This window comes from Rhinopithecus roxellana, chromosome 11 (assembly GCF_007565055.1).
Source record: "Rhinopithecus roxellana isolate Shanxi Qingling chromosome 11, ASM756505v1, whole genome shotgun sequence".
NCBI lineage: Eukaryota > Metazoa > Chordata > Mammalia > Primates > Cercopithecidae > Rhinopithecus > Rhinopithecus roxellana.
The window spans coordinates 40,679,242-40,686,098 of NC_044559.1; positions in this window are offsets into that span (position 1 = coordinate 40,679,242).

The window sequence follows — 6,857 nt, forward strand, 5'->3', positions numbered from 1 at the left end:
TAGCTCTGCAGCCCTGTAGAATTTGTCTTCTCACCCCCCACAACAGTTCCTGGTGTGCTTTTTTCCTCCTCTAAGTACCTTCAGGAGAAAGTACTTGGTCTTGTAGCTTAGTGAAGAGTGGCGATGAAGAAAGATCTTTCAGTCCATTGCCGGAACTTAACTGTCCCGGTTAGTAATGGCTTAAGAGTTGCTTCTGCCAACATGTACTAAGTGCATGTCGACCTCTGCAAGTGGCGGTGCCTGTGCGTGCCACTGAATCCTAATCTTGAAAGCCGAATTAACCATGCAGCAAGCCCTTATGTTGTCAATTATCAGGGGAGGAAATTTCAACCTGAAAGACTTCATAGAGACACGGCAAAGGAGTTGAGCCCCATGGGAGTCCACGGGAACAACAAAAGGGCTCAGATGCCAGGACCCATGGCTAAAATGTATGGGTTGGGGTTGGGGTTGGGGGTTGGGGGGAGGGAACTAAAGCTAGAGAGCACGTTGTAGAACTGTGTTGTCAAGAATCTGTTTCGTGCTGAGGGATTTGAGCTTTCTCTTCCAGGCAGTGAGGAGCCACTCAAAGGTTTTGTCTATTTTTTTATTTGGACCTAGGTGTAGAACTGGATTTAATTATAATCCAATTCATTAACCCATGCCTGGCCCACTGTCATGGTTTCCTGTTGATGCTGTAACAAATTACTGCAAATTTAGATACTTAAAACCACGAATTTATTATCTTACAATTCTGGAAGTCAGAAGTCCAAAATCAGTTACACTGGACTAAAATCAAGGTGTTGGCAGGTCTGGTTCCTTGCCTTTTCCAGCTTCCAGAGGCTGCCTGCTTTCCTTGGCTCTTTCCCCCATCCTCCATCTTCAAGGAAAGAAGTATAGTATCTTCTCTCCTCTCTGTTTCTGTACTTACATCGTCTGTCTTGACTGTGATTCTCCTGCCACCCCTTTTCATTTACAAGAAACTTCTGTGATTACTTTGGGCCAAGATGATCTCATCTCAAGGTTCTCAATCACATCTGCAAAGGCTCTTTTAGCATAACATTCCCAAATTCTGGGAATTAGGACATAGAAATCTTTGGTGGACAATTATTCAGTTTACCTCACCCACCTTTATTAATTTAGTTTAATTATAGCCACAAACCCACCACACTCAAAAGTTATAATGACATGAGTTTATATCTGTATCTATGCTATGCCTCCTACACACACTAACACACACCCCTGCCTTCGCTTGGGGTAACCAACTTTCTGAATCCTGTCTTTACTATTTCTTGGTTTCCTTCTACAAGGTTTTATTCCACATGTATATAGTCCTAAAAATCATTTGTATATACATGTATATTTGAGTTGTTTTTTAACTTAATAAAAAGAATATGCCCACTACACACTAGAATGGTTAAAATGGGCATGTTTACTGGTAGTGAAATTATTATGGTTAAAATCCAAAGCACTAACACCACCAAGTGCTGATGAGTATGTAAAGCAACAGGAGCTGTCATTCTTTGCAGGTTGGACTGCAAAATGTTATAGCCCCTTTGGAGGACAGTTTGTCAGTTCCTTACAAAACTAAACATAATACCTAGGTACTTACCCAAATGAGCTGAAAACAACCTGTCCACAAATGTTTACAGCAGCTTTGTTCATAATCATCCCAAATTGAAAACAACTAAAATGTCATTGATATAAGTGAATGGATAAACTGTCGTACAAGGTGGTACATCCATGCAATGAAATATTGTTTAGTGATTTTTTTAAAAAGAGCTATTGATATGGTTCGGCTCTGTATCCACACCCGATCTCATCTTGAATTGTTCTCCCATAATTCCCACATGCTGTGGGAGGGACCCCGGGGGGAGATAATTTGAATCATGGGGGCAGTCCCCCCGTACTGTTCATGTGGTAATGAATAAGTCTCACGAGATCTGATAGTTTCACCGGGGGTTTCCGCTTTTGCATCTTCCTCATTTTCTCTTGCTGCTGCCATGATTCTGAGGCTTTCCCAGCCATGTGGAACTCTAAGTGCGATTAAACCTCTTTTTCTTCCCAGTCTGGCATATGTCTTTATCAGCAGTGTGAAAACAGACTAATACAGCTATCAAGCTACACAAAGACATGGAGGAATGTTAAGTGTATATCGCAAGAGAAGCCAGTTGGAAAAGGCTATATACTCTACAACATTAACTATATGACACTCTGGAAAAGGCAAAACTCAGTGGTTGCCAGGGGATCGGGGAAGGAGAAGGATGATTAGGTGAAGCACAGGGCATTTTTACTGGTAGTGAAATTATTCACTATGGTACTCTAACAGTGGATACATGACCTTATTCATTTGTCAAAACCCGTAGAACTGTGCCACATAAAGTGAGTCCTGATGTAAACTATGGACTTCAGTTAATCATAATATATCAACAGTGGTTCCTCAGTTGTACATTTGTTGGAATTGATGAACCAATATTGATACATTATGATTAACTGAAGTCTATGTATCAATTATCAATTGATACACTTGTTAACACTAATATAAAACAGTAATAACAGGGGAAACCATGTTTGTAATGGGGGAGAGGGCACATGGGAACTCTGTACTTCATGCACAATTCTTCTATAAACCTAAAACTGCTCTAAAAAGTAAAGTCTATTACAAAGGAAAAAATTATGTCCTTGTAATCTTTTGAGACTGCTTTTCACTTAATGTACCATACATAAGATTCAGCCATATTTTATGGATATCATTCATTCATTTAGACTATTATATGATATTACAGTGTGTAAATACACTGCATTTGTCTGATTTCTCATTAATGGATATTTGGGTTGCTTCCAGGTTTTTACTACTGTGAATAATGCTGCTATGAACATTCTTTTTCTTTTTAACCTTTCTTTCTTTTTTTTATTTTATTATTTTTATTTTTGAGATGGAGTCTTGCTCTGTCATCCAGGCTGGAGTGCAGTGGTACAATCTCGGCTCACTGCAACCTCCGCCTCCCGCATTCAAGCTATTCTCCTGCCTCAGCCTCCTGAGTAGCTGGGATTACAGGCGCCCATCACCACACCCAGCTAATTTTTGTATTTTTAGTAGAGACGAGGTTTCACCATGTTGGCCAGGGTCGTCTCAAACTCCTGACCTCAGGTGATCCACCCACCTCGGCCTCCCAAAGTGCTGGGATTACAGGCGTGAGCCACCGCGCCCAGCCAGTTGTGAACATTCTTGTACGTGTCTCCTGTGATAGATGTGGAAGAGCCTTTCACCCCTCAGCCATTAGACCACTAGGGAGTGCAAGAGCTTTTCTTTGATCTATTTGGATCTATACCTAAAAGTGAAATTGTCAGGTAACAGGGTATATGAACACTCAATTTTGATAGGTAACGTCAAACATTTTTCCCAAAGTGAATACACAAATTTGTATTCCCATCAGCATCGTTTAGGAGGCTCTGTGAGCAGATCCACATTTTCTTCAATACTTAGTTTTGTAGTCTGACAATCGAAGTATTAGCTCAATGTGGTCTTAATTTTTACTTACTCAATAAAGTTGAACATCTCTTCATATTCTGTTAACCATATGTGTTTCCTCTTCTGAAACATGCCCGTTGATACCTTTTGCCTATTTTTCTATTAGGTTATATGTGCTTTTCTCGATTTTTAGGAATTTTTTTTTTTTTTTTTTTGAGGCGGAGTCTCGCTCTGTCGCCCGGACTGGAGTACAGTGGCCAGATCTCAGCTCACTGCAAGCTCCGCCTCCCGGGTTTACGCCATTCTCCTGCCTCAGCCTCCCGAGTAGCTGGGACTACAGGCGCCTGCCACCTCGCCCGGCTAGTTTTTGTATTTTTAGTAGAGACGGGGTTTCACCGTGTTAGCCAGGATGGTCTCGATCTCCTGACCTCGTGATCCACCCGTCTCGGCCTCCCAAAGTGCTGGGATTACAGGCTTGAGCCACCGCACCCGGCCGATTTTTAGGAATTTTTGATGCCAATTCTTTGTTACATATGTATATTACAAATATCTTCTCCTAGTTTGTAACTTGTCCCTCTCTTTTTAAAACGCTTTTGATGCCAGGCACGGTGGCTCACACCTGTAATCCCAGCACTTCGGGAGGCTGAGGCAGGTGGATCACCTGAGGTCAGGAGTTCAAGACCAGCCTGGCCAATATGGTGAAACCCCGTCTCTACAAAACTTAGCCAGGAGTGGTGGCATGTGCCTGTAATCCCAGCTACTTGGGTGGCTGAGGTGGGAGAATTGCTTGAACCTGGGAGGCAGAGGTTACAGTGAGCCAAGATCGCTCCACTGCACTCCAGCCTGGGTGACAGAGCAAGACTCCATCTCAAAATAAATAAAGAAAATAAAAAGGTTTTGATGAACAAAAGCTTTTGATTTTAAAATGGTCAAGTTTCTTTATCTTGAGTGTATGTGTGTCTTTGTTTAAGAAATGTTTCCGGCCGGACGCGGTGGCTCAAGCCTGTAATCCCAGCACTTTGGGAGGCCGAGACGGGCGGATCACGAGGTCAGGAGATCGAGACCATCCTGGCTAACACCGTGAAACCCCGTCTCTACTAAAAAATACAAAAAACTAGCCGGGCGAGGTGGCGGGCGCCTGTAGTCCCAGCTACTCCGGGGGCTGAGGCAGGAGAATGGCGTAAACCCGGGAGGCGGAGCTTGCAGTGAGCCGAGATCCGGCCACAGCACTCCAGCCCGGGCTAGAGCGAGACTCCGTCTCAAAAAAAAAAAAAAAAAAAAAAAAAAGGTTTCCCTACCTCAAGGTCTAAATTATACATTATAAAATATACTCATCCATAGAAACTAAGAGTTTTAAAACTTTGATATTTTCAGAGAGCCCAGGAGGATAAAAAATATATAAATAAAAAAATGCAACTTTGAGCTGGGTGTGGTGGCTCACACCTATAATCCCAGTACTTCGGAAGGCTGAGGCGGATGGATCACTTGAGATCGGGAGTTCAAGACCAGCCTGGCCAGCATGGCAAAACTCCATCTCTACTGAAAATATAAAAATTAGCCAGGCATGGTGGCACACACCTGTAGTCCCAGCTACTCAGGAGACTGAGGCACGAGAATCGCTTGAACCTGGGAGGTAGAGGTTGCAGTGAGCCCAGATCACACCACTGCCCTCCAGCCTGGGTGACAGAATGAGACCCTGTCTCAAAAAATAAAATAAAACTTTGATATTTTGAGTCATTAATCTACCTGGAGTTAAATTTTGCATATGTGTAGGGTAGGGGTCCAATTTTAAATTTTTCTATATGGATAAACATTGTTTTCAAGCTCTGTGGAACACCCTCTACTAAGTTGATCTAACATGCTCCCTGTGTTATTGTGCAATTTGAGTCCTTTAAGCAGAAGATCACAAGAAATTAGATGTGCAAGAGATGGACTGAAGGAAAATCTTGTAAAAAAATGAAAGGAGGAGGGAAATGGAATAGTCAGGATGCCCGTAGTTCAGGTTGGACACCTGTGAAAAGAGAGAAGGCAGGAAGGAGGGCTGAATGGGAATTGTCTCAGACTTGGTGCGGCTTTGAGAAAGCCGTGGCTAGCCCAGTGGGGAGCCCAGAGCAAAGACTGCCCCCTAGAGGAGTCCCACGGATTCTAGCTCCAGTACCTCCACAATATCAGTCATTGGCTGAAAGCAGTTCTGGGAGAGCCTGCTCTGGGAGAGTAGTCACCTGAATACTGCCATGGACATGAAGACACAGCACTTGGAGGCTGTCCACTAACTACACTCCTTGCAACAGGTTCTCTTGGAGGGAGGTCTGAGCAGCACAGCTTCATGGCCATGAGGGATACCAGAGATTCATATATACTGAGTTTATTATTATTATGGACTCTGTTCTACTTCATTGGCCAACTTGTCTATGCCTGTTCCAATACCAAACTATAGCTTCATAATAAGTTCTCATCCTGGTAGGGTATGTCTCCTTCTTGCGCTTCTTTAGAAGTGTCCTGGCTATTCTTGGTCCCTCACTCTTCCATATATATTCAGGAGTTTTAAGCAGAGGAGTGACATCAGATCTGTATAGTAGCAGGATAGCTCAAGCATTAGTGTGGGGTATTATAGGAATGAAAGATAGCAGGCTGAGAGAACTTCTGGGAGATTATTTCAACTGTCCAAGTAAGAGAAAAGGAGGTATATATTGAGTGGATTTAGGCAGTATCAGTGAGAAGAGTCTGAATATTATGGATACAAGAGGACAGGGCAGAAGGATGAGAGAAAGGGGAAACTGAGATAACTCCCATGTTTGTTTGAGATGGAGTTTCACTCTGTTGCCCAGGCTGTACTATAGTAGTGTGATCTCAGCTCACTGCAGCCTCTGCCTCCCAGGTTCCAGCAATTCTCCTGCCTCAGCCTCCCTGGTAGCTGGGATTACAGGCACACACCACCACACCTAGCTTTTTTTTTTTTTTTTTTTTTTCTATTTTTAGTAGAGATGGGGTTGCACCATATTGGCCAGGTTGGTCTCAAACTCCTGAACTCAAGTGATCTGCCTGCCTTGGCCTCCCAAAGTGTTGGGATTACAGGCGTGAGCCACTGCACCTGGCCAACACCCATGTTAATGGCTTGGCTGGCTGTCCAGACTGGGGCTTTTTTTTTTTTTTTTTTTTGAGATGGTGTCTTGCTCTGTCACCCAAGCTAGAGTGCAATGGCGCGATCTGGGCTCACTGCAAGCTCCACCTCCCAGATTCAAGTGGTTCTCTTGCCTCAGCCTCCTGAGTAGCTGGGATTCCAGGTGCGTGCCACCATGCCCGGCTAATATTTTTGTGTTTTTAGTTTCACCATGTTGGTCAGTCTGGTCTCGATCTCCTGACCTCTTGATCTGCCCACCTCGGCCTCCCGAAGTGCTGGGTTTACAGG